Source organism: Sciurus carolinensis, unplaced genomic scaffold (genome assembly GCF_902686445.1).
Source record: "Sciurus carolinensis unplaced genomic scaffold, mSciCar1.2, whole genome shotgun sequence".
NCBI classification, from domain to species: domain Eukaryota; kingdom Metazoa; phylum Chordata; class Mammalia; order Rodentia; family Sciuridae; genus Sciurus; species Sciurus carolinensis.
The window spans coordinates 606,242-632,192 of NW_025920130.1; the positions used below are offsets into that span (position 1 = coordinate 606,242).

At 37.0% G+C, this 25,951-nt stretch overlaps 1 pseudogene; it reads right to left on the reverse strand.

Moving 5' to 3' along the window:
• Nucleotides 1-492: 492 nt before the first annotated feature.
• On the reverse strand, nt 493-25,618 carry LOC124974066 (putative taurine up-regulated 1 protein; annotated as a pseudogene).
• Nucleotides 25,619-25,951: the final 333 nt, after the last annotated feature.

Here is a 25,951-nt window from a genome sequence, read left to right on the forward strand (position 1 = left end):
GGCAGGCCAGAAAAGTTTCAAATAGCTGATTTTTGAGTTTCAGCAGAAGTTTTAACAAAACTTTTCAGAGCACATTAACCTCCAAATGAAGAAAAACCCAAAGCATCTTTGGGAATTCCATGCCTGTTCCAATGAACCTGCCTGCTAAAAATCCATGTGCACCATTAATTAGCTGGGCATGGCAGCACCATTTAAAAATAAACCTGTTCACTACCAACCACACAAACTAGGGACACAAAATAGGAGCAAGTGACACACAGCAAAATGGTCGTGGAAAATGGTCAAAGATAGGTAGGTAGTCAGGCACCAGTATAAACAGCAGAAAACAAAGAACCGCTGGGCCAAAGATTAAATATGCTTCTTGATACTACAGAACACATCCACTCTCAATTGTAGCTGCTTTACATTGGGTGCCATTGTACCATATGCATCAGCCATCCTTCAGTCACCCCATGGTGAAAGGAAAGGATTCAGAATAGAAGTCAGCAGGGCTTGTTGTTACCCCAAATATCTACTTATACACAGTAACAGCTCACATATCCCAGGGACTCAAACAGGGGCTTCAAATTGGTAGTGAAGGATCCCAAACGACATCTAGGCCTCAGTTTCCTCCCTGTGGCATAAAGGAAGTGGCACACAGGAATTGTTCTTAACTCTCTGGGTCACAGGCCCCTTTGAAAACTTGCTAGCGGTGTATTATCATTCCTTATAATGCAGGTTCCCACAAATTTTCTGCATACAATATCTGGGAGTTTTGGCGATCTCCAACTCCAATCCAAGTTTCCCAGATCAAAATTCCACGGATGGGTAACTGTTTTCTTACAACTCAAAGAAATTACAATAATCATCCTTTACGTATACCAACGCTGTATAGTTTACAAAGCGCTTTTCAACCCCCCACACAACGACAGGCAGAGGAGGAAACTGAGGCGCAGATAAATTACAGAGTGACTTGCCTAAGGTCACTAGGCCAGCTGATGGCTAGGCCCCGAAGCAAACCCAGCTCTTCTACTCCGGAGCTCCTATCCCCACCCCGGAGCTGCTGCCAGAGATCCCACATCTCACTTAGGCAGCATGAGGAGGAAAAGGCAAAGTAGAAAGCCCACCACCAACCATCCTCCAGCTCCCTCCTGCCCCCGCAGCTGGGTTCTTGCAGGCCCTGAAGGGTGGCGCCAGGCCTCCAGGCCGGCCCGGCCACCCCCGCCTCCCCCGCCTCCCCGGCCGCGCCAAATCCCGCCGCTGCCGCCGCCTCCCCGGGAGCGGGGCGGAGCAGTTGCCCGCCGCCACCGACCACCCGGACGACTCCTCGAAGAATCGCAAAAGCATAGGCCGCCGCCGGAGTTCTGCGTACAAGAAGAAAGAAGCGCCGGGCGACCGGGCTTGCGCCCCAGGAGCTGGATGCCAGAGCAGGAGAAAGAGCCGCCAACCGATCGCTCGATCGAGCGCGCGCCCGCTCCTTCGCCCTACAAGACCGCGGAGGTGGGGAGGGCGCGCCAGGGCTTCTTCGAGTTCGGGGCCTGACTCACCGGCGATGAGAGAAGATCCTGTCACAAACCTTTGATGGAAGAAAAATGTATTGCCTCTATCGTCTTCTCAGCTACTACCCTCCTTATATCCTGGGTGACTTGCTCAGTGGGATTTGGTTAACTGGCATTAGTTTGAGGTGTAAATAATGAGTAAGTGGAGTACGCTGATACAAGATAAAGGATAAAAATGTCTAAAAGAAAGAAATTGGGTGTTATTTAGAAGAATTTATAAGAGGAAAGAAACATTTTAAAAGACTGTTTTTGCAACTATTATAAAAGCAACATACTTGGATGAAATTTAGAAAATTTAGATAAGCCCAAATAATTAAAGTTCACTTAAATTTCATAAGCTATAAATAAGACTGCAATCTTTTTAGTGCGTATACCCACAGGTATAACACACTCATGCAGGAACACACATTTATGATTCTTAAAGTTGACATATATTTACTGAACTAAATAAATTACTATAATATTTAATTTTCCCTCAAATATTCCATCATATATGTTCCCTAATTTACCAAACTAACCTAGTTTTCTGGTCATTTGGGCATATTTCAGTGTATTTTGGGCATATTCCACTGTATTTCTGAAATGGTTATCCTTGAGCAAACATCGTAAGGTACATCTTTATTATTTATTTAGGACAGATTTAAGTGAAGGATATTTTGTGATTTGAATATTGCTGCTATGGTCTGAGTGTTGGTGTCCTTCCCCAAATTCATATATTTAGATTCTAATCCCCAATGTAATAAATATATCAGGAGGTGATGCATTTAGAAGAGCATTAGTTCATAAAGTCAGTCTTCCTGAATGGAATGGGTGCTCTTTTAGAAGACCCAAGGGAGCTAGTATTTCAGGCCTAGTATTTCATTTAATATTACCCTCAACCCTGAAAAACAATAAAAAGGATTACAAATGTTACAGATAAGGAAATTAAATTCATAGGGTTTAAATATTAAGGCTATATGGTTACTATACCTGGAAACAAACCTATGTGTATGACTCCACTCTCCTCATGTGAATTCCAGTAGAAACAATGGAACTGCTGTCAGATGACACCAAGAGACACCCAGAAGTCCCATCCTCAAATTTGCAAAGAGCAATGCTCTGGACAAGAAGTAAAATAGCAACAATAAAATCTTCATACAAGGAATATTTGTTTTCCAAGTATCTAAATAGGTGAAAGAACTTTCATTGACTTTCAAGGATATTTTGTAACTTATAATTGTACGTGTAATCATAATTAAGCCTTGAGAATGCCTTATGCCCTTTGAAGTTCCCAGACTAACCATTGTTCTTAAGAAATAGAACCTTATTTCTAAAGCAGATGATTGAAATATTTTGTAATGAAGATGGAAATGATACTGTCTTATTCAAAGTAAGACCACAGGAATTTGTAGCTGAAGTAGGCTGAGGTTTTAGTAGTGAGAAGATATTTTTGATAAACCTGTCTGGGGCATGCTAATACATGGGTCTCACTGAAGCTAAGTTTAAAAATTGAATGCTAAATTTTATTTTTAAAAGTGTAATAACCCATGAAATGTGAGAAAATAAATGATTGGAAATATTTTTTAAATCTTGAACTTTAGATTTGCTATAATTTTAATACAGAAAGTAGTTTTATTTTTAAAATATTCACTCATGAATTAACTAACTATGTATTAACCCCTACTCTGTACAAGGTTCAATTGAAAAGTAGATCAGAGAGAAGACTTCAAATGATAAATGGAATCTTCTCCATCTTTGGGACTTTCATAATCTCTTGAACCTCAGGATATATGGTTTGATAAGACACCTTTAGAATGGTTTGTGCTTAAAAAATTATGACTGAATTGGAATGACAAGGAACTTGATCAGCAGGGTGTTTTGTTTGTTTATTTTCATTTTAGGAGGTTTGGAGTATAAAAAAATTCACTTAATGAGGTCAGGGGCTACCTTTTTAAAAAGAAAAGTAAAAATTGTCCATATTGAAATCCCTGAGGATTTCATACAAGGGGACATCTGATACTGCTTGAATGAATGAGCCAACTGTACCAGTCTTCCTGGTCCAGGGATCTGAAATTCCACCAATGAATTAATTTTTTTTTCTTCAATTTAGAAAATTTAGAAAGGATGTCCAAAGTATGGCCTATTAAATAAAAATGTAAATTTTTTTTCTGAGTAGTGTCTATTCACTGAATATCTGTTTATCAGGAACAGTAGGAGATAAAGATATGGGATAGATTAAATATTTTGAAAACAGAACGTGAAGGAAAGAGAGGAAAGCTGGATTTTTTTTTAAGTCCTTGGAGATAGCTTGAATTTTAAAAAGAAACTTCAAAATGTTAGAACTAAGAAAATTCATATAAATGTCAGAATCCAGTGACTTATTTTTTTTCACCAGCAGCAGCACCTACCCTATTTACAGGAAGTCAACACATGACCTCAGTTTGTTTATTTATTTAGAGTGAACAAACTTGATGCCCTCACTGAAGGTCCTCTTAGTCTCCTCTTCCCTTGTTTATTGAGGCTTATGAGGGCTCTTCCAGGTCCAAGGGTGAGCACAGAATCGAATCCCACATCTTCACTTTTCAGAAGAGAAAACAAAGGCCATTTGAGTTAGACTTTGACTACAATGTCCATTATAAAATAAGAGTTCAGGTTGCCATCTTCATCTTAAATCCCAACTCAATTCCATGTGAAAAGAACATGAAAGAACTGAATTCAAATTCAAGCTTTGTTTTGTTTAATTAGGTAATTTGGGGGCCTATGTAAGACAAATTGTATCAGATAAGGCAAACAGGGAAGGAAGACTTTATTCAAGAAACTATCAGTAGAGTTTAAGAATATTGTAACAGTGTAGAGAGGCTGAACTCAACTCCTCTGGCCAGGAATGAGTTATCCAGAGTCTCTAATGGAAATGGAAAAAGTACCAGAGGTCTGGGAAAGAGTGGCTGTTGAATGAGATGAGGTCATCTGTGTTTGCCAACTGTGGTCACCTCAGTTGGGCCCTTACCCTCCCACAGAGATAGGGACATAGATGACTCAACTTCTATGATGATGGACAAATCCCAAATCCTTGAGAAAGATATTTTTGATTTGTAGAAGACGGACATCTCAAATATCAGAGAAAAGAACAATTGCAAGTTTTCTAAAGTAAAGTACTAGTAGTAGAGCTAAGGGGCACATAAAAGTTATCTTGACTTCAGTCATTTAAAAATTCATCAATTCAGTGCCTTTGTCTTTAAAAAAGAGGTAATAAAATCTTATCTTTGAGAGGTTGCTGAATATTACATGGATTAACATTACCAGTGTGTTTATACATAACATGCAAATATAGGAGTCTGAAGAACCCAGCAGATGAGGTCAGCTTCAGTTAAATGAGTAAATGAAGAGGGAAACCTATGATATATAACGGGTCCCTAATAAGATCAAGTCCCTACATCATCTCCAATCCCCTAAAAATTTATCATTATTCTCATCTTACCAAGAAGCAAACTGAATCAGAAACATTCCATCCTTTCTCCAAGGTCACACATCAGCAGGACCTGCTGAACTGTGATTCACCACAGGCCTGTGTAACCACCAAGTCCTTGGTTTTAATCATAAAATACCATACTTCTCAGAAGCTATATCAGGCCCGAGACCAAAAATACACACTATAAAGTCACCGTGACCAGAGAACTGAAAGTCGACATTTCTGTTATTATTTTTCTAATTTTGTTGACTTTGGACATTAAAATCAGAGGCAGAAATTAAGTGGACCCATGGGCTGGACAATAGAGCTATTCAGCTAATGTCCAATGAAAAGTTACATGGGTGTAATTTGACATTTTCTAGAAAAGACCCTGTGAGCTCCTAAGAACATCAGTGCTCCATCAGGAGGAAGGCAGGCGACCTTTTCTTTCCCCTTCTATACTTGACATTAGCAGGAAAGGAGCTGGGTGAGTGCTCTGTCATAAGCAAGGACCTTTTACCTCCTTGGAGACAGCTGGGCAAGAAGCATTCTGTGAGAAGCTAAACACTAAATAAATGTTTTTCTTTTTTGCTTAGACTGTAGCATGTGGCTTTCTCTCTGGCTCTTCTCATCAATGCAAAGTCTATTCAACACTCCTGCTGGAGGTATGATTTAGCTGGTGAACTCATTCAGCTGGGGTCATTAGCTCTCTGCAGAGTAGGTGGGACTCAGGACCACAGACTTGAGTTTTAAGCTACTTTCCATCAAGGGACCTTGAGAAGAGCAGTTCTTTTCTGAGTCTTAGTTTCCTTCTCTGTGTATTGAAGGATGTCATTTACATTAGAGTTTTAGTCTTGTTATTGGGAGTCTAGGGAGTCAACCAAGTACTGTTTCTTTCCAAGAGGCCTTTGGGGATCACCCAGCCACAATACAGCCTTTCTCCCTTGAACTTCTATTCCTTCAACTGTGGAGACTTCTCAAATAGGTAGTATTCTTCTTTGTCTGTAGGGAAGCATCCTTGGGTGATGAAACAGAACCTGAGGGACACACTGCTTCATCTGTTGCTTACTACTTAGGTGATGTAGAGCAACTCATCCAGACTCTGAGCCTTGGTCACTTCATCTGTAAACTGGAGGTAGAGTGGATACTTGCCAATTCTTTGTTTTTCTTCCCTAGCACTTGTCTGATGGATTTTCTGGAACTAGGGAATTCCTTACCTGATAAAACTTGAATTGCTTTGTTTCAATCCTTGCACTCACTTTTCTTGTTCAGACACCTTACCTGAGTATCTACCAGTCAGATGTCCTGACTTCAATTTGAATATGAGGAAGGTGGTTTCACTAAGAATCATTTCCAGCAGGGGTAGGGGCAAAGCCAGCAGGTCTCAAGGAGAGCAGTGGAGCAGTGTTGGTGATTTAAACATCCAGCATTGATCCCAGCAGCAGTGTGGGCTTTGTGGCTCAGCAGTGACCCTAACTGAGAGTTATCCAAGAATGGATGATCCTCTAGCTCCCAGAAATTCTCAGAGCTGCCTTTAGGGACAGCTTTAATGAATTCTGTTTCCACTCAAGTGTGGGGTCTGTGCTATACTTGGGAAGCCTGCCTGACTGACCCATGAGGGCAAGAAAACCCATGGTGCAAAGTTGGTTTGAGGATTAAATAAGGTCAGTACCTGGAACACAGTAGGTACTTTATAGATGGTGTTAGGTTTTACTGTGTTGGAACATTCAATCTTCTCAAAGATAGTCATGCATCCATGGCCAGGACACTATGTTGAGAGTTTAGAGGGAACCCCTGCCCCCCAAAAAACATTCTTAGTTATCCCTCCCTTAAGGACATTTGTTATATCTCAGTAAGAGAGACAGCACAGTAGAGATGGCAGCATAGCTTCTGTGTGAGGTTATCTGCAGTTCAGTCCCCTCTCTTCCTCTCACTAGTTTTCTTATTGCCAGGCAATTCCATATCTGTTTTGTTGTTCTATGTAAATTAACATTTTAGTTTCTACCTCATACAGTTTTATGTGAATAATAAATGATCTAATTCAAAGAAAATATTCAGAATAGAGCTTGAAACACACACAGTACGTGCTCATTCGATAGTGACTCTTTGTAACTGTGCTAAGTGAAGTTATAGTGATCAAATAATCAGAATTTCCACAGCTCATATTTCCAATTGACCCAAGCACTGGGATGAGTCCTTATGGAAATGTCAGCTACCTCCCTGTGTTTTGAATGGTAGTGACAGCTACCAAGGACAGAGCAAAGGCTGAGGGCCAAGGACTCCATTAAACACATTGCCCACATATTGCTGCAGGTATTCTTCCCAGGAAACATGCAGTTATATCAATTCCTCTTTTACAAAGAAAGATTTTCTTGATTACTTGGTCACAGTCATCAGGCTAGAAAGAAGGAATACCCTTTTTTGGGGATTGAACCCAGGGTCTTGTGCTTGCAAGGCAAGCACTCTACCGACTGAGCTATCTCCCCAGTCCAGAATCCCAACTTTCTGATTCTAAGTCCATCATCCTAATAAATACACCGAGACTTTGTGAGTCCTGATTGTTCTGACAGTGAATCTGGGGAAGTTTGTTTTACTTATTTTGTGGTAACACATCAGGTCTATTATTTCAGAATGCAAAATGATTTGGAAACTGTACACTGAGAGGATTTTGCTTGGGTATAGCTATCCAAGATCAGCACAGATTTATCACTCTGTTTCTAAGAAAGAGACTAAATCCTCTTTATCAGCTCAGGGATACCATCTAATTTTACAGGATCTCCTTATATTGGGTCTGTATCAGAGCTTGTTAACAGTTGTTTTAGGAAAGCAGGTTGACAATTCCCTCCAGGATAAGACTCATTTTCTCCTTTACCTCAGTGGTTTAGATAAGGCTCACTTTTTCCTAGGTACAGTTGGAGTTGGCCATTTAACTATAGTAATGCATAATTAGAATTTTGCAAAAGAAATCAATAGGGAAAATGGAAGTGTTTATGTAGATTTTGTGTACCTGAAACCTGAACCAGTCCATACCTTAGTTTTTGAGGGCAACTGAGTTGAAAATACCACCAACCCTCAGAATACAAATTAAAGTTAAGAAAAGCTGAATAACTACAATCTTAAGGCAAAACTTGTTCTTATCTTACAATTCATTTTCCACTTAAAATTTAATCCACTCGTGACTAAATACAGTACTTGAAGATATAGGAAAATTCTGACACATTTCTAATTAGAGAAAATTAGAATCAAACTTCTCTATTTTAAAAGAAGGAATATTACCTTTTACATATAAAACATGGCATTCAGATGATATAGTAGCAACAGATACTGTACTGTAAATGTTATTAATATATTTAAAAATTAATTTCCATTGTTGAAGTTTCCATGTTTTAAGTAAAATCCCAGGAATCCACTTTGTGGTATATACTGAGTAATCATAATGTTGTTCAATTCTGGTTTCACTCAACTTATTGGCTACATTTATTATAATATTGCTTGTTGAGGACATACTACCAAAACTTTTTACAAATTCATTGCAGACCTATCAAGATACCAATGATATTCCTCACAGAACTCGAAAAATACTATTCTAATATTCAATTGGAGGAAAAGAGATCCAGAATAGCCAAAGTAATACAGAGCAAAAAGAGAAATATTGGAAGCACCACAGTACATGATTGTAAATTATATTACAGAGCTGTAATTACAAAAAAAGCATCGTATTGGCACCAAAACAGTCATGAAGACACAGACAATACCACATAAGTATAGCCATCTGATAGTTGACAAAGGTGCCAAAACATACCTTGGAGAAAAGAAAACTTTTTTAACAAATGATCTTGGGAAACTGGATATCCACATTTAGAAGAACAAAACTATATCCCTGTCTCTCACCCTGTATACAACTCAACTTAAAATGGACCACAGACCTACAAATTAGACCAGAAACTTTGCAAGGGCTAGAAGGAAACAGGGTCAATCCTCCAACATACTGACACGGGCACTGAATTCTTTAATGAGAACCCTAAAACTCAAGATATGAAACCAAAATCAATAAGTGGAATGGCATGAAATTCAAAAGCTTCTGCAGATCAAAAGAAACAAGATTGTGAAGAGAGAGCCTGCAGAATGGGCAAAGATCATGGTCAGTCGCTCCTCTGACAGGGGATTATATCCAGAATATATAAGTAACTGAAGAGCACAACATCAAAAAAAAAAAAAAAAAAAAAAAAAAAAAAAGGAAAAGAAAAGAAAAGAAAATGAATAAATGACCGATTTGTTCCTTTTCTTTTTTAATGTAAACAAATGGGATACATGTTGTTTCTCTGTTTGTACATAGAGTAAAGGCATACCATTTGTGTAATCATAAATTTACATAGGGTGATTTGGTTGATTCATTCTGTTATTTTTCCCCTTCCCCCCACCCCTCCCATCCCTCTTTTCCCTCTATACAGTCCTTCCTTCCCCCATTCTTGCCCCCCTCCCTAACCCTCACTCTAACCCTAAAACTAACCCCTCCCACGCCCCATTATGTATCATCATCCACTTATCAGCGAGATCATTCTTCCTTTGGTATTTTGAGATTGGCTTATCTCACTTAGCATGATATTCTCCAATTTCGTCCATTTGCCTGCAAATGCCATAATTTTATTATTCTTTATGGCTGAGTAATATTCCATTGCATATATATGCCACAGTTTCTTTATCCATTCATCAACTGAAGGGCATCTAGGTTGGTTCCACAATCTGGCTATGGTGAATTGAGCAGCAATGAACATTGATGTGGCTGTATCTCTGTAGTATGCTGATTTTAAGTCCTTTGGGTATAGACCAAGGAGTGGGATAGCTGGGTCAAATGGTAGTTCCATTCCAAGTTTTCTAAGGAATCTCCATACTGCCTTCCAGAGTGGCTGCACTAATTTGCAACCCCACCAGCAATGTATGAGTGTACCTTTTTCCCCACATCCTCGCCAACATCTGTTGTTGCTTGTATTCTTGATAATTGCCATTCTGATTGGGGTGAGATGGAATCTTAGGGTGGTTTTGATTTGCATTTCTCTTATTACTAGAGATGTTGAACATTTTTCCATATGTTTGTTGATTGTTTGTAGGTCTTCTTCTGTGAAGTGTCTGTTCATTTCCTTAGACCATTTGTCGATTGGGTTACTTGTAGTCCGATTTGTTCTTTAAAGCAGTTGATCTTACCTTATCTCAAATCCCAGGGATTAATGGTTAAAAATTAAAATATGGGTGATTCATATTTTAGTATAAAGCTTTAATGTTTGTTGTTGATCCCAAAAAATAGTTTTAGTGCTTATCTGAATTTTTTCAAGAGAATTCTAACAGCTTATATTAAATGGCTCACCACAAAGTTAAAATTTCTTCAATGATTTCTGTTACAAACTCAAACAAATTATATTTCTTACCCTATAATGTTTATATTAAATGCTTATAATAAAGTACTTCCCTTGATTATGTCAAATTGGTTTGATAAATCTGATATCCTGTGATTTTAAGAATTTCCACAGAGAGCTCTGTGTCTCAATTGAACAGCAGGACAATGACCAAAAAATAAGTCTCAGTGGTAAAGTGTCACTAAATATAATTTTTATGTTCCTGAAAGTACTTTATTCTCAAGATTCCCTTTTCCTTCAAAAATTTTGCTTATTTGAGCTAGTAACTTGGACTCTAAATAGCAGAAGTTTCATTTTCCTCTCTATAGGAACAAGATAACAAGATAGGAATGTTATTTGGTGTTTGACGGAATGTTTGCAGGCATTTTCAAATAAGCCTAAAAGAAGTCCAATAGCCTAAGAAAACAAGGAATCTTCTGGAAAATAAATTTTTAAAGGTAAGAAAGAATAAAGATGCATGAAAACCTTTGAAAATTAAAGAAAAAAAATCTGGACAGAGGCTGAGGGAGTTTTCGAGTATTACATGGGACCAGACATTCTGGTGTCCTTCCAATCAGCCCCAGTTTCTCATATCAAAGTCTAAGTAGAAAGGGTTACATTTAAAAAGCAAATACAGAGTGATATTGACCAAGATATATTGTTACCTCATGTGCATGTATGAATATGTAACAATAAATCCCACCATTACATATAATTATAATGCAACAGTTAAAATATGGGGGAAATAAATATAAAAGCAAATACAAACTGTAACAATTAGAGAAAAATGTAAAGAGAGCCAAAAAAAATCCTTCCAAGACATTGATTAAATTTGGTACATTGGGTCCTTATGTATCCTTTGAAAATTTATTTCTAATAACTTTTTTTTATTTTAAATTGGCTGTATTAGAAATTGAACCCAGGACCTTGAGCTGTTTCTAATAATTTTGCCAGTAGACCCTGTGGTGCAGATTTTGGTAAACCATTTGAAGTATTTAAATAATCACCTCTGAGGCTTTAATTCCAGATTAGAGTGCCACAGGTGTACAAAATTATAGATATGGTTTGATTTACATGTAAACACATCAACTCTTTATAAGGAAGAGTTTTTAAATGAACATACGTTTGTTCGTAAAATTCTTGGTGCTATTGGCAGGGTAGAAGTCAGTTAGCTGCATTTTATGATTATCAGCAGTTCTAATAGTAGCCAAAAATCAAATAGAGACTAAGAAAAGAGAAACTAATCGCAGATGCCTTATAGTACTTGAAAAGATTATTTATTGGAGCAAAGGTGAGATATACCATAGAACTCCCATAAATACTTGCAAATCTTGTCTAAAAGTGGTGGTGTAGAGATCCTACAAGGGACAGTGAAGACAGGTGGGTAAGTTGTTTGGTTATTCTCGTCTTGACCCCACTTTATTTTTTACAGTCAGACATGGTCTTGAGACAGAAGGGTTACAAATATAAAGTCCTTAACTGTTGTGTATACAATGGGGACTCAATAGATACCATTAACTTCCCAACCTATCGGGGTTCATTGAGTTCATTTCTGAGAATGTTGGCACTTAAAAACTTTATGTACTTGAAGACAACAGGACTGCATTTAGGAATAATTCCAGGAGGTTTCTGTAAAGCTGTCTTGTGTTTACTTTCATATTATGGCTACAGTCTACCTAGATTACGGGTAAAAAGAAACCCTGAATACTTGTGCCTCTTGTAGTTTTCAGGTCTCTTTATGGTACACACCAAGAATAAAATCCAACCATTGCTATCAAGAAGCAGAAGGTATGGGATAGAACCAAATGCTCCCTGTAGAAAGCTATTAAGGTCAGAAATTTTTGCTTCTCTGCACTACTTCTTAGCCTATGTTTTTGATCATTGCTTGAGGAATTAAGATCTCTCTGTTAATATCATCTCATGAACTACCTCTCTGGGCTAAGGAACATGGTAAAAAACAGGTGAGGTGGAATGCAACAAGCCTCTCTCTTTATTTCTCTTTCTTCACATCTTTTCTTCCTTAAGAAAAAAAGAAAAATCACTCTTCTGATCAATCAAGTGGACAACTGAATCATTTTTAAGAACAGCTTTTATTTAGAAAAAAAAAAAAGAAATGTGCTATCTGGAGGGCAAGGTGGCTTAAAGCAGATCAGCTTTGTAACAATGCAGAGAGAGAGGACACTAATTTTTTGAGGACGTTGAGGTGGCTTCATCAAAATATCAGCAGTTTTTCTTGAGACCATGAATCAATGCATAATTTCTTCCCAAGTAAGTACTTTCCTGTTCACAAAAGAAAGTGAACGCAATCTGCAGTAAAGATTGGAAATGGCATCTCATCATCTTGTCATCTTCTTCTCATTGTTAATCATGAAGAAATATTTAGAAGTGGGGGGATATGCACGAGGACTTTCATTTTTCATTCTGCATCCGTGGGTATAATTTGAAATTTTCTTAGACGTGAGCACATAATTCATTTAGAATTTTCTAAGTATACATTAAATGAAAGTGACTACTGATGGTCAGGGTCTGACTATTGTTGAAGGAGCAATGTATCAGCAGAAAAACTTTCAGCATATAATCTACTTCTATCCCCACAAAATTTTTAAAGTGAATTTTGAGTTCTGGTAAATGAAAAGACACCAGTTTTTGCATGCCAAATCTACTTCCACACCTGTTGCAAGTGGTTGAGTGTATGAAGGGAAACAATAAACTTGAAAAATCTACAACATCTTTGGATTTTGGAAAATTCTTATGGGATGATTATTTTATATTTTTATATTTTAAAATTAAGGTACACTTGACATACAATAAACTAAGTATACGATGATAAACAATATACATACATAAACTAAATGTGTATATAATTACACAAATTATATAATATGCTGAATTTTATCACTTTAAATTGTTGTGATTTTTATTATCTAATTTAAATATGTAAGACATATAGTGTGATGATATACCCATGAAATGATTCTAATCAAAATAGCAAATTTATTATTTTTTTTCATCTTCAAAGTTTTTTGTATCCATTCTGCCCTTCCTCCCAACCTTTCTTAGGCAACCATAGGTCTGTTTTCTATATGAGTTTACTATTATATGATTTCATATATAAGTACATAGCTCTTTTATCTAGAGTCTTACATTCTGTGTAATTCTTTAGAGATGATTTGTCCATGTTTCCATAGTTTATTTCTATGCTGGGTAATATTCCATCGTATAGATACATAACAGTTTGCTCTCCATTCACTTCCTGTTGGACATTTGACATGTTCCTGTGGGACTGGCATGGATAATGCTCATGTGAATACTTGGGAGCCTTTGTATGCCTCTGTGCTTTCTTTCCTCACATGCAAATCCCCAGGAGTGGACTGGCTGGTTTATGTGGTAGGTGCACATTTAACCTTCTAAGAAACAGTTAAATTGTTTTCCATAGAAGTTGAACAAGTTTTTCACTAGACACAAGAGTTCCTGTTGCTATACCCCCTCACCATTCTGGATATGTTCAGAATTTTAATATTAGCCAATTTAAGAGGAGAATAAGGATATGTCATTATAGTGTGAATTTTCACCTTCCTAAAGACTAATGGTACTGAGGGTCTTTCCATGTGCTTGTCACCTGTATATTTTTTTGCTGGTGAAGTGTCTATGCAGAGCTTTTGCCCATTCTTTTAATGATTTGTTTATAGTTTTAGTTTGGATATGAAGCGTCCCCTGAGAACTCACGTGTGAGATGAGGCAGGACTGTTCAGAGATAAAATGATTCTATTATAAGAGTTTTAACCTCACTGGTAGATTAATTCATTTGATGGGTTAATAATTGGAAAGGCAAGTAGAGTGCGGATGGAGGAGGTAGGCTACTGTAGACATGCTTTGGGGGTTTACACTTAGCCTCAGATTCCTTACTTGCTCTTTCTCTGCTCTGTGGTGCTATCAGCTGAGAAGCTTTCCTCCACTGCTCCCTTTACCATGATGTTCTGTCTGACCTCAGGTCCAGAGGAATGAAATCAGCCAACTGCAAACTGAGATCTCTGAAACCATGAGGTTTCCTTTTCTAAGTTGTTCTTTAAAAAAAAAAAAGACATTAGAATGTATTTTGACATATTATACATATATGGAGTGTAACTTCCCATTCTTCTGGTTGTACACAGCACAGAGTTACATTGGGCATGAATTCATATATGCATATAGGAAAGTGATGTCTGATTCATTCTAATGTCTTTCCTATTCCCATTCCCCTTCCCTTTCCTTTATTTCCCTTTATTTAGTCCAAAGTACTTCTATTCTTCTCTACCCCACCCCTCATTGTGAGTTAACATCTGCATATCATATTTGTCTTTATTTTTGGGGAATTGACTTATTTCTCTTAGCATAATATTCTCCAATTCCATTCATTTATTGGCAAATGCTGTAATTTCATTCTTCTTTATGGCTGAGTAATATTCCATTGTGTATATATACCACATTTTTTTAGACATTCATCTGTTGAAGGGCACCTAGGCTGGTTCCATAGGAGACCCAGCATAGACAAAGCAGTCCTTAGTAGGAAAAGCAAAGCAGGTAACATCACAATACCAGAACTTAAACTATACTACAGAGCTAGTAGTATAAAAACAGCATGGTATTGGCACTAAAACAGACATGTAGACCAATGGTACATAATAAAAGACACAAGAAAACCCACATAAATACAATTGTCTCACACTAGACAAAGGCCCCAAAAACATATATTGGAGAAAAGATAGCCTATTCAACAAATGATGTTGGGAAAACTGGGAATCCATATGTAGCAAAATGAAATTGCACCCCTATCTCTTATCCTGCATAAAACTTAACACAAGTGGGATCAAGGACGTAGGCAATAGATCAGGGACCCTGTGCCTAATGGAAGAAAAGAGTAGGTCCAAATCTACATCACGTCAACATAGGAACCAACTTCCTCAACGACACTACTAAAGCACAAGAAGTAAAATCAAGAATCAACAAATGGGATGGAATCAAACTAAAAAGCTTCTTCACAGCAAAGTAAACAATCAAGAAAATGAAGAGAGGACCTACAGAATGGGAAAAAATCTTTACCATCTCAAATAGAGCTTTGATCTCCAGGATATATAAAGAACTCAAAAAACTTAACACCAAGTCAAACAAAAACAAAACAAAACAAACGCATAAATGAACAAACAAACAAAAAACCAAATAACCCAATTCATAAATGAGCAAAGAATTAACCAGGCTATTCACAGATGAAGAATTGTGATTAGTCAACAAATATATGAAAAAAAGTTCAACCTCTCTAACAATTAGAGCAATGCAATTTAAAATTACACTGAGATTTCATCTCACTCCAGTCAGAATGGCAATTATTAAGAATACAAGCAATAATTGTTAGTGAGGATGTGGGAAAATGGTACACTCATTATTGCAGGTGGGACTACCAATTGGTGCAACCATTCTGGAAAGCAGTATGGAGATTCCTCAGAAAGCTTCCAATGTAGCCACCATTTGACCCAGCTATCCCACTCCTAGGCATATACCCAAAGGACTTAAAATCAGCATACTACAGTGATGCAGCCACATCAATGTTTATAGCAGCCCAGTTTACAATAGCTAAACTATGGAATCTAAATTGTTCTTCTTGGATATTTTGGTCACAGTGACAAAAAGCAGACTAACATGTTTACTTTCTTATTCTTGAATTATGAGAGTTCTTTACATATTATGGGAACAAGCCTCCCACCACATGCACGTGCACACACATACACACACACATATCTTCCTGTTCTTATCTTAGTGCTTTTGTGCTACTATAACAAAATACCTTAGAGTGGGTAATTTATAAACAATGTAAATTTATTGCTGGGAGACTGGGAAACCTATGATCGTGGTGTCATAGTTTCTATATCTAGTGGGGGTTGCTCTCTGCTTCCATGTTAGTATTTTTTGTTTCATTCTCTGGAGGGGACAAACACCATCATCACATTCACCCTCTAATTAGTGATTATAAGGCACTAATCCAGTCATGGGAGCAGAGCACTGATGAGGGCAGAGCCCTTATGGTAAATTCCTTCCTAAATGCTACAACTTTTAATACCTCTGCATTGGGAATTACCTTTTGCAAATTTTGTGAGGCATACAAGCATTAATATCATAACACTTTCACAAACATGTATGCTTTATATGTAAATAAATATACATAATGTTTGCTTCTGTTGATCTTTCAAAGACTAGAAGTTTAAGATTTGATGAAATACAACATGAAGTATTTTTATTTCATAAATTATGCTTTTGGTTTCCAATCTGGAAAAATCTTTGCCTAATCCAAGATCACTAAGTTTTTTCACCCTTGTTTTCTTTAAATGTTTTAGAGTTAAGTTTTAAATTTAGATCTATGACACATTTTGAGACAAATTTTTTGTTTGTTTGTTTTTCTTAATTATTTTTTTATTTTTACAGACTGCCTTTTGATTCATTGTACACAAATGGGGTACATCTTTTCATTTCTATGGTTGTGCACAATGTAGATTTATAGCATTCATGTAATCATACATGTACATAGGGTAGTGATGTCTGTCTCATTCCACCATTTTTCCTGGGTAAATTTCATATATAGTGTGAAGTTAAGGTTTGAAGATGCATTCCTTTTTAAAGATAGTCAACTATTTTAGCAACACTTGTTGAAAATACTACCATTTATCAATTGATTTCCCTCTACGATATTTAAATATCAGTTTTCCATTTGTTCAGGGGTCTATTTATCTTCCACTGATCAATTTCTCAATTGTCACATCCATCACCATATTATATTGATAATTGTAGCTTTATAATTAATTTTGAAATCTGCTAGTGCTATTTCTACACCTTTGATTGTTTTTTGGTTGTTTGGTTTGGTTTTATTTATTTTATTTAAAATGCCCTTGACTCTTCTAGAATCATTGAATTTCTACCTGAATTTAGAAACTATTTATTTCTACTCAAAAGATAAATACCTGCTGAGAATATTATTTGGATTATGTTGAATCTGTAAGTCAATTTGTGGAAATTTAATACTGAATTTTCAGTTTATGAAGCTATTCATGTTAGTTTATTTTGTGTTTCTATGAGAAAATACTTGAGACTTGGTGCTATATAGGGAAAAAGGGGTGTTTTATCACAATTTTGGAGTAAGGTCCAACATTGACCTTTTCAATCTGCTCAACCTTTGTGAAATCTCCTTCAGTTGTGCCACAACAAGGCAGAGAAGTGAAGTTGCACATGGCCACATGCAGGAGAAGGCACATATTAGGTAGAGATGGCACACATTAGGTGAACCACTACCTGTTCTTGCAAGAACTAAATCACTCCATGAGATCAGCAAGAATCCTTTCTGCGGGTGGTACCTCCAATGCCTAAAGCAACTTCTACTAGGACACACCTCTTTTTTAAAAAAAATTATTTGTATTGTAAACAAATGGGATACATCTTGTTTCTCTGTTTGTTCATGAAATACAGGTATACCATTTGTGTAATCATATATTTACCTAGGGTAATAGTTTTTGATTCATTCTGTTAATTTTTTTTTATTTCCCCCTCACCCCTCCCACACCTCTTTTTCCTCTATACAGTCCCTCCTTCATCCATTCTTGCCCCCCATCCCCTATTATGTGTCATCATTTACTTATCAGTGAGATCATATGTCCTTTGGGTTTTTGAGATTGGCTTATCTCACTTAGCATGATATTCTCCAATTTCATCCATATGCCTCCAAATGCTATACTTTTATTTTATTTTATTTTTTTATGGCTGAGCAATATTCCAATGTATCAGTGTGGAGATTCCTTAGAAAACTTGGAATGGAATCACCATTTGACCCAGTTATTCCACTCCTTGGCCTATACCCAAAGGACTTAAAACCATCATACTACAGAGATACAGTCACATCAATGTTCATAGCTGCTCAATTCACAATAGCCAGATTGTGAAACCAACCTAGATACCCTCCAATTGATGAATGGATAAAGGACCCACCTCTTAAAACTTCCATGACCTCATCACTGTCACCCTGGAGACCAAGCTTCCAATACATAAGGCTCCATGAATGATGGATTTTTCAAATCTCTTAAGTGAAAGAACTCACTATTTTAGTTTTTTATGAGGTCTGAATCTCTAATCTTTGGGAATGGTTCTTCCCCTACCTTTGGATTGTTTCTCCACATGTCTGATCAGAACTTTGGTCAATAATCAGGGGGACTTCTTTGCAGATTCCTGCAGATTCTTTCTATGCATTTCCTTTTCTCTAGTAGTTTGTCCAGTGAATACTTACCTGGGTTTCCAAGACTCTCCTGTCTCCTCAGTGCACCAAAGCCACCTGAATTCCTTCCTCTGCCTAAAGCTTCTTTCAAGGTAGTAAGCTGGGACAATTGCAAGACTCATCTCATTCATTCTTGATATCTCAGAGATCACTATCTATTGCTATCTGAGGCTCAGTGTTTTCCAAACCGTTGTCTAATACAATTTTCCTGTTTGATTGTTCTTATTGTCTTACATGGGAGTATAAATTTTGTTCCTGTTACTGTGTGTGTTAGAACAGGAAATTACTAAATATTGGTTTATTTTACTATGGATTTCTGGGAAAAATATAATAATAGATTATATTGAATGCAAATAGGCAGGGATTTTTGTCTGTTTCATTAATTGTATCTCCAATGTCATAATTAATGTCTGGCACAAAGTAGGCATTAAGTAGTTCTGGATTTAATTAATAGATAGCCATGTACTGAATACCAAGTAATTTATTCAAGTTTCCATCATTATTTTGAATATTTAGACTCATCCTGAAAAACTCTTGATTTTACCTGTCTTTTGGAGATGAATAACAATAACAACAACAATAATAATAATAATAATAATAATAAAATAACAAATATTCAGAGAGTGTGTTTGTCTTATTCAAGGTCCTACAGATCATGTCCTGGTCCAGGTAGTTCTGACTACTCAGCCCTTGTACTTTCCTATAAGACATATTAGACCCCAATGAGAAAAATTGATTGGAAGGTATTGTCAGAATTATAATAGAATATTCAAATTTCAGATCACTGAATCCATCAAAGCAACTGTTACTTTTTAAGTTAAATGTGCATAACCTTTAGCAATGCATGTTACCATACTGCTTAGCTATGGGGCTTTATAAACAAGATCAACATATCTCAAAATGTAAGTTATAATTTCCTCCTGGTTTACCAAAAATGTAGCACCAAACTTTCACAAATTTATATAAAAAAGGTTATAGTATTGGGTAATATGTGAGAAAAAAGGCTCTGAGTTTTAGTACTCTCAATTCAAATCTCAGTCCTACCACTTAATGTCTTAGGTGAATCTCCCTAAGTCTTATTTCAGTATATATAATGTTAATAATGGCTACTGTGTTAGTTAGAGTAGGCCACGTTTAGCTCACAAATTGCAATGACTTAGGATAATTAATGTGTATTTCTCATTCTTGTCATGACTGGTGACTCTCCTCGGTAGCTTTTTTCCATGCAATGACTCAGGGATCCAGGTTGTCCCCCACTCACCATTTCTGCTCCTAGAGCTTCATTGGAGTCCACTTCTAGAGCCTCTAGAGTTGGCTGACTGGTGAGCAAAGAAAGACAGTATAGCGTATGATCTGCACTTCATCACCACATTGACACAGGATGTGGTATAGCAATTTTTCATCCTTTTACTTGCAAACTGTTCATATCAGTCCATGTAAAGTGTGTTTTTTAAGTGACGTATTATGAACTCCTGCTGAAGTTCATTGGTAGTATACACTCTGATGCTTCGACAAATGTGATGGGAATCAGGAATGCCGTTCCTGGTTAGACAGGTTTCCCTAGCAGCCATGCTACATGTTGAAGGTAAGAATGCATTGTTGTATGTAACTCCTACACCTGCCTTTTGGGATTGTTATGAGGATTCAAAAGAAGATACATAACACCCTTAGCATCTGGCAAATATGCTGCTAAAAATTGGTAGCGATTGTTATTGCTATTGAATAATTATATTGATCTAGATAAATTCAATAATATTTAGCTATGAATTGAGCTCTATTCTAAATTATTTATTGGAAGAAGTTAGGAAACTCAATTTTCTAGTGTTGGAACATTAATCGTTCTGTTGAAATAATTGTACAATATTAGAAATTACACATGAGTGAGCATGGCAGAAAAATAGTTATCTAACATAAGACTAGAAGTTTATTAAGCTTATTACCTGTAGATATGCTGGATTCCTCTCTCCTCTTCCAAATCTTATGGGCATTTAACAAATATTGGTTCACTGTTTCTGCCCCTGCATTTGTTACATTGCTCAAAATCACCTTTTTCTTTCCATTGTCATTTCAGACTTTCAAGGTTCAGTCTTCCAGGGTTATCAGCATGTAACTTCCATTTTTCAGTACAGAATACATCACTAACAAATGATTCCTTATAAAACATGGTTTCCTTTTGTCCTCCCATTATTAATAACCTACAATAGGTCTTTATTACCTATTGAATCAAGTTTGAATTGCTCATCCTGACTCCCAGGACTGCAGTTAACTGGCTTTACCTGACAAATCAGTGAAATAATATTTATCTAAATGCTCTTCCATATTCTTCACAGCAGATCCTTCATTTCAATTTTCTCTTCTTAGTGTGCTCTTGAACTTTTTTCTTCTATTTGTTTTTATTAATAGTATTCCTCTTCCTCAAAAAAAAAAAAAAAAGAAAGAAAGAAAAGAAAAGAAAAGAAAGTTTGAGACAATAGGTACGCTTCCTTCAAGGGAAATTTATCAATTAGATAATTTATCATTTGCATATAGTAGAAACAACAAGGCAATGGTATCTCCAGTAGATGGATATTAAATTTTCTTTATGTGAAGTAAGTCTGGAGGCATATGAAATAGAGTTGGCATCCTAATTTTGTTTTTGTGAGTGACTCTCTAATCTTTCTCTTCCACTTTCCTAGAGCAGGAGGTCAGTAAATAATGATGCAGAGTGCTCTTGCATGGCCTATATCTAAGAATGGGTTTTATTAGTGAAGAAGTATACAAGCAAAACCAAATACAAACAAACAAACAAACAAACAAAATGAAATAGAAAACAAGTGTGGCCCACAAGGTGTAAAGTATTTGCCTTTCCTGTTTCAGAGAATGCTGCCCTAGACCATGACTTTCATTCACAAGTTCATCTTATAGTCAAATTCAGAGGTTGGAGCTCTAGCCATCATGCATGTTTCTAGTAACAGAAAGGAGATTCAAGACAAAAACTGGAATGACTTGCCTCTAAGCTGTTGGAAGTTCCTCTTGGGAACTTTTCCAAAGTCTCATATGTCACTTCTTATAATAAATGAGATTATACTTTACCACAGGGACAAATTCTCATGTGTCAAATCTGAAAATATGGAGTCTTTTAGTTAGGATCATTATCACACATAAAAAATTTTGGCATTCTATGTTTAGCAAACATGGTTAAAGAATAGGAAAGTGTCCCTCACTCTTGCAGTTCTAATGTAAACTAATGTAAACTCTGTAGGTTCCTGCTCCAACACCAATAAGAATCCTAGCTGTTGTGGGTCATAAAGGGTCATACAACTAAATCTCACTGTAACATAAAGGGCTAGCTGTGATTCTGAAATAGGTTGAAAGTATGTAAATAATGACCGTTTAGCGTATGGCCTGGGAATCAATGACTTTTAACTTCTTCAGTACTCCTCCATAAACATGCATTTATTTTGCCAAATAACTCCATTTTAGTTTGAGCAGGATCATGTCTTGTTTATCTTGGTGGAAGTTCCCATCAACTATTGTAAAGGCAAAACTGACATTTGGCTTTTTGTTTCAAAGTAGATCTACTTGAATTACCTTATTTAAGTCTAAAATCTATTCCATAAAAAAGAATATTCCTCATCACTAATAAATAGTTCCTGGAATGGTAAGCTTTCTGTTTCTTCAACAAATACCTGAGATAACTTGCAAAGAATAAAACTTTTTTTCCTCACAGTGTTGGGGGTTTCAGTTCACGATTCATTGGCCCATTACTTTGGGTCTGAGGTAAGACAGCACATCATGGCAGGAGTGTTTGGAGGAACAAGACCACTCACCCAATGACCTGGAAGAATAACAAAGGAAGAGGAAATGGTTGGGTTCCTGGTATCCTCTTTCCAATGACCTGAAGACCTCCCACTAGGCTCTACCTCTTAAAGGTCTTACAGTCTCCCAGTAGTGCCACAGGCTATGTAAGAAGACTTTAAAACAAGGACCTTTGTGAGACAATAATCCAAACTATAGCAATTCTGAGTGCATTGTGTGACTACTAGTCACAAGATATATGATAATGAATAAAACAGACCCATTTGCCCTCCTGGAGCATATGTCCTACCAAAGTGACAGAAACAAAAATGAATAAATGAACTATATAAAGACAGCAAAAACTTCAAGTTCAAGGCCCTAAACAAGCATGTGCAGAGTGGGCACCTTTAAGTGGCATCAAGGAAACTACTAGCATAATTAGAGTATGCAGGGAAGAACACATGAGAAATCAGGAGTTGATGTATAACCTTACAAATGATTACAAGGACTTTGGCTTCTACTCAGAGTGAAAGGGGGCAGCATTGCACAGAACCACATGAACTCAATGACATTTCAGAAGAATTACTCTGACATGGTGACTAGATAGAGGAGGGGTGACTGTCTCAACAAGGGAGATCAGTTAGGAGTCATTGCAGTGATATGGGAGGGGATCATAGATGTCTGAGAGAGGGTGAGTCTACTTTTCCTTGCTGTATCCAAAATACCTGAAATAAACAATGGGGAAAACATATTTGGGTTTATGGTTCAAAGTATTCAGGAAGTGGTCAGAAGATTCATTGCTTTGGACCTAAGGTGAGGTAGAATCATGGCAAAATGGTGTGGTAAGGGAAAACTGCTCACTTAAGCCACTAAAAATATGTACATCCTGATAGAGGAAAAATCTCCAGGTTATGCCTTTGATTAATAGCAAGTTGAATGCAAAAAAACCTTTTTGATATGCTTACTTTCACATAAGGAAAGAGCAGAAAATTCACAATTAGAATCTAATAAAATGGTTCGATATTTGAGGAGACATGACAGAAGCAAGACCTGTCTGTACTTTTCTATTTTGTTTGAATTTTGAATCATAGTGTTATTTTTCTTAAATGAGATAAAGGGGAAAAAAAGGAGTAAGAGACATGAGCACAGACAGGTAGGGAGTGAAGAAGTGAGACAGGGAGTGGAGGGGAATGGCAGCTCCAAACAATCCACAGCTCTTATTTTGTTTGTGTGTTTATTTTAGAGATAAGACAGTCACAGTGTTGTGTGTGTCCTTGAGACTGACCCAGAGCAAATGAGAAAACAGAGAAAAAGAGGCAAGTCATTACAACGATGTCTCTTGGCAGGGAGGCCTCCTTAGAGCCAGTGTTCAAGGTGAGAGGGTGACCTGGGATGGGAGACCACCCTACTCATCTGCAGGAAGGGAAGAGAAGGCAGTCACAGCACAGAAGGGATGCCATGGACAGAATTCTGCTCCCAAAAATTCACATCTTAAAGCCTAAATCTCCAAAAGGGTGATGTTTGGAGATGGGAACTTCAGGTACTAGTTAGATTTGGATGATGTAACTGGGTGGGGCCCTCATGATGGGATTGGCACCCTTATTTACACCACAGAGCTTGGTCTCCGTCTCTTTCACCTCGGAAGGACACAGTCAGAAGGCAGCCTTTGCAAGAGATTCATCACCAGAACCTAGTGCTGCTGGGACCCTGACTGGGGCTTTCCAGCCTCCAGAACTCCAAAAATAAACTTCTATTGTTTAAGCCAACCTGTCTATGGCATTTTGTTTAGGGTAACCCAAACTAAGACAGGAAGGTAAGGAGTGGAAGTGATTGCAGGAACCTGTGGAATTTGATGAAATTTTAAAAATATAGGTTGAGTTACACAGAGCTTGATTAATGATGTCCATGTTTCTAGGATTCATAGTTAAAATCCACCTCTTATAATTAACTATATTTTAAGCCTTTAAGGATCAAAGGTTTCCATCACAATTGTTCTAGCAAAGGTACTTCCTTTCACAAGATTACTGATCTCAAATTCATGGTTCAGAACCTTTGAACTTAATAAAAGGAGTCCTTCCAAGGTTATAGAAAGTCTCTTTGACCTTTGTAGCACATAGATTTTTAGCAAAAAAATAAAAAAATCTACAATGACAAGATTCAGAATAGGTTGAAAAATGTCACTTAAATGCCTGATGACTGGGATGCAATTTTATATCCATTAACTTCTCTGCTGATTAACAAGAAGGAATGGTTAGCTTCAGGCTTCTCTTCTAAGCACCCAAGTCAACAGATAGCCTTTCTTTCAAGCTTCTTCATTAATTAGTTATTAAGACTGATAGTTTAAATTTAGACCTACTTTTCTTCCAGGCAGAATTATATAGAGAGAAGGGACTTATACATTTCAGCTGATTCAATTAAGTTCTCAATTTTCTTATTGAAGTGGTATGCCTGCCCTCACTTTTATGCTTTCAAATTCTCTTCTAGTTATAAAAGTTAACATCACGTTATTTCCTTTTTCTTTTTCTTTTTGGTACCATGCATTTATTTTCCTTTTTCTTTTTGAACCCAGGAATGCTTAACCCCTGAACCACATCTCCAGCCCTTTTTAAAGATATTTTATTTAGAGACAAGTTTTCACTAAGTTGCTTAGGACCTCAATAAATTGCTGAGGCTGGCTTTGAACTCAATTCTCCTGCCCAGACAGGCCATCTTGTCCATCTCTATCCTCATATTATAACAGATGTAGAGCTTGGACTCTGATTACCACAAATACAAAAAAAAGACACCACAAATCCATTTATCTCTTTGTCTTTATGGTAGTACTGAATATTTTAGAGGTTGATAAAAGAGTATTTTCCACACAGCGAAGCAATTACAAATCCCTTTTCTTATAATTTGTCTCCCCCCTTCATGTTTCTCCTCCTGATATTTTTGCCCTCTCCTCATCTTTCCCCAAATTATAAATTCCCATTCAGTTCCAGTGCTGTGCAATTCCTCCTTCTCTACTGTTCACCATTGCTACAACCTTCCTCACTCTTACCACTGGACTCAAAGTTAGGATGGATTCCAAACCACAGCTGTCTCTTTCCTAACAGGTGTTAGGACCAAGTACAGATAAGATACACTTTTTTCAGTGCAACATTCTAAAACCTCCTTCCTGATCTTACTTTATATCAATAATGTCATTTCTGAAACTCATGTTTGCGTCCACCCATTCAATGTATTGGGCCACCTGAAATGGTCTATGCTCCTTAATCTAGGCTTCCACCTCTCCTGGGAAGCTCTTTCACTTAATACCCATCCTGTTCACCTAGATAACTCCTAACCATCTTTCAGACTCAGCCAAGAACTCAGTTACCAGGATTCTCAAGACTGGGATCAAGGATCCTGGCCTGTGTTTCTGGAACAGTGACCAAGTGCTTTTTCAAATACTGGTCATTACAGTTACTCAGATGAAATTCTCTGATTACTTTGCTCTTCCTTGACAAGGGAGATTTCAATATTTAATCCTCACTTCCTGGGATAAACTTTG